The following is an 11,965-nucleotide window of genomic DNA, read 5'->3' on the forward strand; positions in this document are numbered from 1 at the left end:
TGCCGGAGATCCATGCCAACCTCCTCCCATTTGCGGAGAAATGCCCCATAAATGGTTAAAAGGAATGGTAGACCATGCAGAGGAAATCAACGCCGACTACCGCAGCAAGGATCAAGTAAGAAACTTAAAGGCGGAACTTCGGGGCCTCAGTGATGCCGAGCAAAACAAGACGCTGCGTAAACGCATCCGAGCGAAGTCTTACGAGGACTTCCTTTGCGCGTGGCATCCAGAGGATTTGGTGTTGAGCAGCAAGCGCGCAGCACAATCGCGAATACAGAAAGATTTGTTAAGCGTACACCGCGAAAGATTCCCTGGCCATTTGGTGCCCGTTTGCTACAAGCCTCGCGATACCCGCATGCAGAAGCGTGATGTGTGGGTGCCGGGCACCGACGTCCAACTGCAGAACGCAGTAACGCACGATAAAGCCTGGGTGCCTATGGGAAAGGTTGAAAAAATAACCTCCCATCCAGATTGGCGTTTGGGATATTGTATGACAGTCCACAGCGCGCAAGGGCTTACCATAAAAGAAACCTTATGGATCATAGACCAGCGGTTATGTTGGAGTAATTTGATATATACCGCTGTGAGCCGTGTGGAGCATGCCAAACAGTTGCGGAGGGCTTGGGGTCCGCAATTGCGTTACGATAAAACGCCAGAAGATATAGCAAAGGAGAACATTGCTAAGAAACTCCTTCGCTATAAGAGACACGACGAAGGAAAAGGCATGGTGTTCGACCTATGCGTGGACGACGTCTATAAGAAAGGGGCAAGGTGTGCAAAGTGTAACATACCTCTACTATGGAGGTTTGACCCGAATGACGATCAGCAGTTCTCCGTGGATCGCATAAATAATAAGCGCGGGCATTGCAGAGGCAACGTAAGACTGACATGCCTAGAGTGCAATCGGGCGCGTGGTGCTGCGCTACTCTGAGTCTTTGGGGACTATGAGCAGCTCTTCCTTGACAAATCCGCGACTTGGGCCATTTAGGTAATACAACACGGGTTGCCCTTCCTTGGTGACGGACTTCGAAATCTCATACGTTTCCAGGGACCAGTTAGGATCCGTGGCTCTCTTACTGCCACCTTCGAGTTCCCCCGGCTGATAGAGGTATCTGACCACTATGTTGCGGGGTAGCTTTTTTTCCTTCAGTCCGACCGCCCTTGAACTTCTGACGTAGGACTTGTGTTCCACGTGTTTCTTTTTTATGGCATCCTTGGGTTTCATTCCCGTAGCCCTGGCCGCCTCGTTGTTCAAAGCCGCGACGACCTGGGGGAGCCGCTGTGTCCATTCCCTATTGCGTTTGGAGGGATCTTCCAGCTCTTTCCAATACTGGTACCCAAAGAGACGCTCGGCCAAGGTTTTATTGAATCTTTCGACGATGCTCTGACCCCTGTGGTACTCAGCTTCAGCTCTCCTAATCTTGGTGCTGTGGTCTTTCAGGGTCTTGGTAACCACGCCCATAAACTCCGTCCCCGCATCCACTTGCAGCAGCTTAGGCCATTTCAAAACGCGCTTATAAATCCTACCTAGGGCTTCTGCGACTTCCCCAGAATCCTTGCTGGTTATGGGTTCGGCGTCTTTGTATCTGCTTGCGATATCCACTACGGTCAAAGCGTACCTATAGGTCTTTTTTCTCACCTTATCGTGCGGTAAGAAAAGCAAATCCGCCTGATGAACTTCATTGGGGGCATTTACGGTAAAGCTGGGTCTGGGAATGTACTTAGGCACGGGAAGATAAACCTGCCAGAGGGTTTGTTTTTTTAACCAGTTCTTAGCCGTTTCTTCTGATACCCTGGCCGCGGTCGCGAGTTTCTTGATAGCCGACGCTCCTCTCCAATAGCCTTCAGGTCCATAGTAAATCCTTTTAAGTTTGTCCTCTACGCGACCCATTATATGAATTCCAAAACGAGATTGATATTGCGTCCGTTGAAATCCACCGTCTTTCCGTCCACCTTAATGGTGATGTTTATGCTTTCTACCAAATTAGACAAGTCATAGCTCAAAGAAATGGGAGTGTATTCTACCAGGTCAAATGGATTACCTTTGGGCAGAAACTTGGACATAAGAGAAGACTTTTCTCCATTGTTGTAACTATGAACCAAGTCGCAATAGACTTCGTAAGAGGATGCGACTTTCCAACTTACGGGAACTGCCGTGGTGGTAATTGCCTTTTTCGAGACATTTAATAAAGTTCCTAATGGTTCAAACTTTCCTAGGGTTACTGTAAGGTTCGTCATGTTATGTTTGAGGGTCATTTCGTGCGGCAACCCCGTGGTGAGAGTATAACCGTGTTTTGCTAATTCCTTAGCAAGGGTGATTGGTGTGTAATGTCCATCGGGCAGCAATACGCCTTGATAATTGTTAGATCCCTTATGCACGGTGACCAAGGCATTGACTGAATTATACCAAGAATTGTACAAAGAGCAACTAACCAGCCGGACCTTATGGGCTTTGATGGGAGGATTCAAGTAAGTGGTAAAGTCATTCTTGTCGCTTTCCAAAAAGACGATCATTATATTCTAGGCGCCAAAGGCGCCACTAGAGGCTAAGCGCAGCTTAGACTAAATACGCCAAAGCTACGCCTCCCGCCAGCCCTGCGACTCCTACGAAGACCAGCTCATTGTCTTTTTGTTTCTTAGACGGTTGGTAGTAATTCTTAAACTGAGGCTTTCTCATTCTAAAGTCGGGGTGCGCCTGCGCATAGAGCTTAAAGGCGTAGTCTGTATTTTCGAAGTTTTTATCCGCCTGCATTTTGTCTTGGTAATTCTTGTCCAACCAATCCCTGTAAGCTTGTCTTTTTTCATTCCAAGCTGCCACGTCCCGCTGATATTTCTCCAGCGCTAAGTCGTGTCTCTTCCTTTCGGCGGCTAATTCTCCGCTGCGATCACCTCTAACTAATCTATCCAAATATTGACCACCATAATTAGCTCCAGTGAATGCTAAAGCTGCAATAACTCCACCTGCGACCATGCTAACCATTATATGTTAGGTAGGTACTTTTCCTTCTGTAGGTAATTCTTTGCCATGATAGCCCCGCCTACGGCAGCGGTCATTTTAGCAAAATTAGCGAAGCTCTTGCTTGGATCTTCAGTAAAGTCTTCTTTGAGCACTTTCTTACCTACCCAACCAATACCCGCAACGATGGAAGTAATGATAGCTGCTTCTTCAACAGTTTTCAATAACGCGGTTGACATTATATTACAAAGCGAGAAGGTTATTACTCCATTTCAGGGATCTTACTTTTTCTAACCTCCACAGGTGCGTGATATGTTGCGGCCTCCCACTTTACTTTTGGCTTCGTAGCCCGCCATTGTAAGTAAAGGCTGCCTGCTGCTATAGCAATTCCTATCGCGCCAATGACGTAGCCGGGATTCCAAAAGGATTCCTCTTCTTTCTCTTCCACCTTTTCCTCTTTCTTTGCTTTGTTCTTCCTGTTCATCTCTGCGAGCTTCTTTCCCGCGGCGACTCTGCCTGGAGATTTAGCCTTGGTAATCTTCTGCTCGGGCTGCTCTGCCTTCGACTCTGGTTCACTCATTTATATCTAAGGACTTGAAGGACTTGATAAGTACTTGAGAATGACTTAAGGATGACTTTACAATGACTTGACTAAGTACTTGACAATGACTTGACTAAGTACTTGAGAATGACTTAAGGATGACTTGACAATGACTTGACTAAGTACTTGAGAATGACTTGACTAAGTACTTGAGGCGACTTGACTAAGTACTTAAGGATAACTTGACTAAGTACTTGAGGCGACTTGATCAGGTACCTCAGTAAGTGCTGCCTGGAAGACTTCTCTGTCCTTCTTGAAGTCCTTCCAAGATGTTCCAAAGGAACCTAGTACCTCCTTCAAGTCGACGTGCTGAGCTACGTGCAAAGCCACAGAGGCGACTGCCATTAACTTACCGCACTTTAAAGACAACCACCCGCAGGTTATCTTAAGTTCTTGGGCGATGACATAGTCATCTCTTATGTCCTTCTGTAGTTGCTCCACGTCGTCTATAGGCAGCGCAAGTCCAAGCAATTTAGTCGCAAGTCGGATAGCGGAGTCTGCTACGGCGTCCGTGGTCTTACTTGCAAGGGCGGCCTCGTACCTCTTATGGAACTTCTTGACTTCATCTTCCGACAACTTATTAACCTGCTCATGGGTAAGTTCCTTGCCTATCATTTCTTTGCACTTCCCAGAAGACACAAGGATGTTAAGTTGTTCCTTGAGGTTACTTTCATCTAGCTGCGTGGGGACTTCATCTAAGAGCTGCTCAATCTCCATATACATTAGGAATCATAGATTCCAACCGTGTAGGGAAACCTCAAAGAGAAGATCATCTTGGAATGTTGGTGCGTTTTTAAATGCCGCATGTATTCGTGTAACTGTTCCTTGCTTATCTCACCGCCGTAGTCGCTTAAGATGGTTTCCAGGTCGCTCCGGCTCGGAGTATAAAATACGACAAGTGAACCTATGTTTTCCCTAAAAGGCTTAGAGACGCTGGTAAGCTGCTGCGAGAGCAACCAAACGCTAATATTGTCGTGTCTGCCGCTAAAGGCGAGCTTCACTAATTCGGAAGTGCGCTTTTTTACGTCGTCCCCGCAGGCAATGTCATCCAATATGAGTAAAGTCTGTGTATCTTTAGGGAATTGCTTGTGCCAGAACTTCAAATGGCTGGATAACTCGTTAGGGTCTAAGATATCTACAAAGAAGTCGTCATCTTTCACTCCTATGCCCGTCCAGGTGCGGTTATTCACGTAGGTGGGGCATAATAGCACGATGTAGTCGAAACGGTATCTAAAGGGTCCTAATAGCTGCTCCACGACGAACTGGGTCTTTCCGCAGCCGGTGGGTCCTACGATCAACGCATTGCAGGGAATATGGTTCGGATCCATTATATATACGATGGACCCAGTGGACGCAGTAAGAAGGATTGCCGGCGACGCAAAAGATAAGAGAGACACCATAGAAATGCAAAGGGAGGAGATCGATCGGCTGAAAGAGCGCGTGCAGGAATTGTACGATGAAATGTGCAGCCTGAAGCGCGCGGAGAGGTTTGGTGCGCTTTTGACGATGGCCGGTTGGGTAAAAGAAAGCGTTAAGGACTTTATGCGATATCCGCTGTAGAGCCGTTTAAAAGACACCTCAGAATGTTGAGTATAAGGTTGTTAAATTGTTAAGGATGTCTGCATGCTGCTTTAAAAGACACTTTAGAATGTTAAAGATAAGGTTGTTAAATTGTTAAGGATGTCTGCATGCTGCTTTAAAAGACACTTCAGAATGTTGAGTATAAGGTTATCATATTGTTAAAGACATATGCATGCTGCTTTAAAAGACACCTCAGAATGTTAAGTATAAGGTTGTTATATTGTTAAAGTTGTCTGCATGTGCCGTTTAAAAGACACTTCAGAATGTTAAAGATAAGGTTGTTAAGGATGTCTGCATGCTGCTTTAAAAGACACTTCAGAATGTTAAGTATAAGGTTGTTATATTGTTAAAGATGTGCTGTTTTCATTAAGAATGGGATTTACGCAAACCTTATTCTGAGACATCTCTTAAAATAGTAGTCTTAACAACCTTATACTCAACATTCTAAGGTATCTTTTTTTTCTTTTAAACAGCATCCTCAACAATTTAACAACCTTATACTCAACATTCTTAGGTGTCTTTTAAATGACTCATGCGCGATATCCTACGTAAATTGTGTATGCTGCTTTAAAAGACACTTCAGAATGTTAAGTATAAGGTTGTTAAATTGTTAAGGATATGCTGCATGTGTGCCGTTTAAAAGGCGCTTCAGAATGTTAAATCGTTAAGGACTATTATTTCTCTTTTTAAGAAGATACCTAAGAATAAGGATATTTCTTTTCTTAAAAAAAAAAAGAAAAGATAATAGTCTTTAACAATATGATAACCATACGCTTAACATTCTTAGGTGTCTTTTAAGCAGCACGTGCAGACATACTTAACAATATAACAACCTCATACTTAACATTCTGAGGTGTCTTTCAAACGACTCATGCATATATCTTTAACAATATGATAACTTTATACTTAACATTCTAAGACATCTTTTAAATGACTCATACGCACATCCTTAACAATATAACAACCTTATACTTAACATTCTGAGGTGTCTTTTAAAGCAGCATGCAGACATACTTAACAATATGATAACCTTATCTTTAACATTATGAAGTGCCTTTTAAACGCAGCTTATGCTCCCGTAGACCTGTCTTAAAAGACACTGCAGAATGTTAACAATAAGGTTAAAAATACGTTATATTGTGGTTAAGGTACACTTAAGTATAAATGAACTGTTCAATGTGTAAAAAGGTGTTCAGCACCAAGCAAAGACTACAATACCACGTTCGTCGTGGCGTTTGCACAAAGAAACCAATTAGTAAAGTTTGTAAGGATTGTGGTAAAGAATTCAGTACCGTTCAAAAGATGCGACAACATCAAGACAAACGCATTTGTGGGCTTTGCAAAGGCTGTAATAAGGAATTTCCTAACACCTCCGAGCACCTGAAAAGGGGCGTCTGTGAACAGAGCAGACAGTGTAGTTTCTGTAATAAGATACTAAGCAGTCGTCAACGTTTACAGACGCATCGGAAAACACATGAAGTCAACTATCGGTTTCTCTTTGGGAGCTACGACTTGGAAGGCGTGGATTGCTACCAATGTGCGGATATGATGAGTCGCTGCCCGCATAAAGAGGATTACTTAAGGAATCGCATAGATTACCATAAGAAGATAGTCCGTACTTACCCCTCTTTCGAACGCGCAGAAGGCGTTCCGTGGACTAAAAGGGAGTATTGGAGGCAAGAGTGCGATCGTTGTGGTTGCGTCAGAGAAGAGGAACATATCTTCAACTGCCTCGACAAATAAACGTCCTTAACAATATAACAACCTTATACTCAACATTCTGAGACCCTTTTAGAATGGGGTTTGCGCAAAGAGTCTCAAACCCCATTCTTATTCTCATTTATTATTATTAAGGATAATGAATAATAATAAATAAAAATAAGGACCCCTTTTAAAGGTATATGCTAGCCTACGCAGCCGCCTTTCTGGGAGGCATTCTAATTACCCTTTCAATATATGGACTGTATTACTTGCGAACCACCAGCTGATTGCATTACCCCTCGTAAGCCGCGTAAAAAATACACCTGCCTTCATTGCGGCAAGGTATTCCTGGAAGGATCCTTTGTGGGGCATTGGTGCTCCGCGGATCCTAAAGCGCAGCGGACTTTAGCAGACATTACGAATGCAGAGGACTCTCGGGCTCATACTTGACTACGTCAAATACCCACCTGCCATCCTTTTTACCATGGCTCATAACGTGGGTAACATCCTGCCCTTCGATGGCGTACCTTATCCTATCGGGCGCCCAAAGGGTGTATGTTCTTTTTTTATTCTTTAAGACCAAACGCAGGCGGTCCAAGTCTTCAAAGACTACGTAATTCTTTATCTCATAAATCTCCCCCACCTGCAAATCCCTCCAGTGCGTTTGTATGAACTTTAACTCGTTAAATTTATCCTTGTCCATATATTCTATGAAATATCTTTAAGTGTGTTGCCAAAGTCTCCGAGGTTTTAAAGCCCTTACAACACCACCTGCAGGGAATTCGTAGGTGTTCAGCATACGTAGTGATCTCCCTGCAAATGACATCGTAGTCGCTGCTTATGAGCACCTTATAGCCGTTTTCTTCATACCTCTGTAAGAGTAGTCGCTGATCCTCAGATAACCTGCCGTTGCCTTTTGGGGTCTTTAGCTCTATGCAGAATCCACAGTAATGTGTATGCGCATTCAAGATCATTAAGTCGGGTTGACCGCGTTGATATCCTTTCTGCCAGCACTTTATACGTTTGCCGTCTGAATCCTGCAGTTCACCTAGACCAGGGGCTATGAGCATTTGGGGGTAAAACTTGCGGATGTAGTCCACTACCTTTTTATGCAGGTCAAACTCATTTTCTATTTTGAATACCAACTTGTTTGGACCGTCAAAGCGCTTTTCCACTTCGTACCTACCTGTCTTTCTAAGGGCGGGGAGAACTTCTTCAAGGACCCAGTCCTGAAATGCCTCCGCTTTTGACATCTTTGAGGAAAATATTAGCTGATACAAACCAGGTTCGCTCACATACACGGAATGTGGCTGCTCATTCGCAAGGGCGACCCGATTCGGGGCTACCTTTAACTCATCCAGCCTTTTCTTGTATTTATCGCGGACATGTACTTTGACTGCATTTCGGGGCTTTTCATAGCCCAACGCCAAAGCCACCTCTCTTGCTTTAAAGTACGAAGTTTCGCCTTGCACTATGCATTGCAGTTTGGTTTCGTTGTTTTCAAATACGCGAAGCATTGTATATCTAAGGAATATTTAACCTTAATATGCAACACTTTTAAGTTGGTTCATTTCCACGCTCAGTTGCGCGTCTGAGACGACGAAGACGTAGCAGTTTATCTTGTCAGCGTCCTGCGCGTCAGTATTCTTGGTGCGCTTGATCTCCAATGTTATGCCATCCTGGGTGTTTACTAGACGTAAACCCTGGCCATGTAGGTCTTCGTCGTTAATGGTGCGCATATCAATCCATAACGCATACTTATCCTTAAAGAATTCCTCGGGGCTAATTTGGTCGCCAAACTTGCGCATTGCCTCTCTGTAGACGTCTGCGGGCTTTATTCCCTGCGAGTAGACCTTGTTTGGAACGCCGTTAATATTCACGCCGACGTTAGTAATGTTAGGGTTGTGAAAGGCCTCGCTGTCGCGCTTACCGGCCTCGTAGGGTTTGGCAAACACCAGCATTAACCCCGTGAGACTTCTTTGCGGGAGGTTAATGCTTTGGTTGATAACCTCATCCGTCTTATCCAGGAAGCTGAACGTCTTATACATCACTACGTGGTCGTACAAGAATGCCTTGCCGGAGCTGTATTCCATGCCAGCGCTACGGGCCAGCTCTTCGCTGTATACCGTTTCGTACTGTAGCTCTAAGTTGGTAACGGAATAGGGGGTTGTCGTGGTAAGCGCAGTGCTTAGCCCACCAATGATGTTATTAGCATCTGCTAAAGTTACTTCAAACTGTAGCTCGGATAACTGTCTTGGGTAATACACACCGTGATTCGTGATTACTTCAAAGTCTAATGGTATGACATACTTACTACCATAGGCGGTCTTTATTCGCTTTGCGTCTGCCACTGCGGTTTCTCCGCTGCCGTCAGTAGGTTGCGTTTTCGTAGGTGTGCGAACCTTACGTAGAATGACACTGCCAATTCCTTGTTCTATCCTTTGCGCGCGGTCAAAGGCCGTCAACCATAAGTCTTTGTACGTGGTATACAGATCGTACCTATTTAAGTCCAGCAAGGATTCCCCGGCGAACTTTACGCGCATCTTAGAAACGATGTTGCGACCCACGTTGTTAACGATAATTCTTTCGTCTGTGGGGTCAGACTGCACCGCTAGGTCAAACCTTAACGCCAGGGTGCCAGGAACCAATACTAGGTTATCCGTTAGGCGGGGAACGCCCACATACAGCGTTTCTCCAGGTTTAGCGCTGCTGGGCGTGAATGTGACCCGGTGAAAGGTGCGTTCTGCTTTCAGTCCGCCAACCTGCTTAGGCAATGCGTTGGGATTTAACTTTGAGCTTATCATATATAATGGAAGTAGAAGGAACGGATTTTGACCCCCTTACCGAAGAAGGCCAAGTTGACATTAACGATGAAGAATACGAGTCTTTACTTCCTAATGACAACGTAGACGGACGAAGTCTCTTTGAGAAATTGCTGAACAAGTATGGCGTCAGGGCCCGCGGTGCTCTGCGTTCTTTGAGAGATAAATTTAGGTCTAAGAACCCACACACGCCCATTCCAGAGTACTTAGAAATGGAATCCCTTGGCGTGCGGTCGGACTTAATAGCAGACATCATCGAGGACCTAAGGGAGCGATACCCAAACATAAACCTGGCTACTTTGGACTTCCAAATAGGAGACAAAGGGCAGATTCAAGTTAGAGAATCGGGTAGGGAAAAATGGCACAACCTGTATCAAAGGAAGAATTCCCACCTGCTTAACAACCAGCTTCCAAAAGGAGTCACAAATGCGCTGGGAACGCCCAACTTGACGATGCTAAGCACTTCAGCTCAAGAGGAGACAGAAACCGCCCAAATGGCATTCCGTAGAGCTATTTTGAATCCTGCCGCTAGAGATGTCCTCAGATCCGCAATTAAAGTACAAGAAGAGCAGCGGGCAAGACTCGAACAATTAGAGGCCGTCGAAGAGGAAAAAAGCAAACAACTTGAAGAACTTCCAAAAGATAGCGACGCGACTGGAGGCTTAATGAGATACTTAGAGAAAATAAGGGCTGAAAGGGAAGCACTTAAGAATGAAATACAGGAAAATAACATAACCATCGATGACCTTACGCGACAACTTGATGACGTAACCAAGGAAGAAGGCGGTCTTACTAGTCGCTTCGAAGCCGTCCAAGAGGAAAACCAAGCATTACATGAACGTATAGAAGAATTGGAAGACGAATTCATTAAACAAAATGAACTAACTACTAAAAGCCATGCCGACGAAATCGTAGACTTTAGGAATAGACTTTCTAAGGCGTTGGACGAAAAAAGCGACGCAAGGAATCAGCTAAGGGCTGCTTTGAATGAAGCGGCGGGAAAAGACACGGAACTACAGCGCTTAGGACAAGAATTAATGGAGTCTGTTGACAGAGAAAGGCAATTGATGCTGGACAAGGCAGTGGCGGAGGAACAAATGCGGCAACTTCAACAGGCCGTCGAAGACTTGGAGTACGAAATAGATCGACAGCGAGTAATAATCGAAGATCCGACTAGCACTGAAGAAAGGGAGGCAGCCCAAAAGGAAGTAGAAACCCTTCAGGAAAGACTGGCGGAATTACAAACGCAAATAGAAGGTAAGGAAAAGGAGCTGGGGCTTACCACCAAGGAAAAGATAAAAAGAGCCCTTTTGAAATATGGCGTTCCGCTGGCGTTTGCGGTCGCTATTTCGAGCGTAGTAGGCGTGATCTTGTCCGCGCTTAAGGCTACGGGCGCGGGCGTAAAGAAATTAGGCAGTGGGCTGACGGACTTGGGAAAAAAGATGGCAGCCGGTCTTCCTGGGCTGCTGGGTTCGGTTGTTTCCTTGGCACTTAGGGCCGGCGGAGAACTGTTGAAGTTCGTGGGGAATAACATTTGGATATTAGTCGTAGCTATTGGAGTGGTACTTCTGAAGAAGATGAAGGCTTAATCTTATCCTTGTGTATTACTGGGGGCTTATCATCGTCGGTCGCCCGAGGCATCCTCGACTGGGGATAAGTAAAGATAGTATTCGCACCGCCTTGATAATGCGGAACTAGCGGTATGGCAGTCATGGTGCTAATGGGCTTGTGATTCCAAGTAGCATCCGTCGAAGGGTTAACAGTCGGGGCGGCATTTATTCGTATGCGGCCGTTACCATCGCTGGGGCGAACTTGAAGCTTCGCATATTGACAATTGGCTATCATATGAAAAGTTACGGGTATTATGTCTTCCGCTTGCGGAGGAACGGGCTCCGACGAAAAATGAACTGGATGTCTGGTATTACTTTTTACCCTGTATGGCGGTAATGGGTGGTTATTCTCATCAACGATCCTAAAACCGGCATTGCATGAGTACCCCGCCGAAATACAAATAGTGCACATGATCAATCCCAGGCCTCCAACCTCCACCCACAATCCGGCGTCTTGCCACTTGTCGCCCACGTACTCCTTTTCCTCCAGGTAATGGAGAAACCAATCTTCCTTCGCGTGTGGGTTCATATATTTCAGCAAATAAATTTGCTTCTAAAGGCTAAGCACCGTAAGAGTGCTAATGGTAGCGTGATTATAAGGTCGATCTCTTTGGTCATGTATGCTATTTATCGTTACTACGCCCGTGTCGTCTACTCTCATTTGCAGCTTTACCTTCCCGTGGCAATCAGCAAC

The sequence above is a fragment of the Actinia tenebrosa genome, unplaced genomic scaffold (assembly GCF_029948245.1).
Source record: "Actinia tenebrosa isolate PJP-AT-01 unplaced genomic scaffold, QUT_ActTen_1.0 PGA_scaffold12__29_contigs__length_12842862, whole genome shotgun sequence".
Classification (NCBI taxonomy): domain Eukaryota; kingdom Metazoa; phylum Cnidaria; class Anthozoa; order Actiniaria; family Actiniidae; genus Actinia; species Actinia tenebrosa.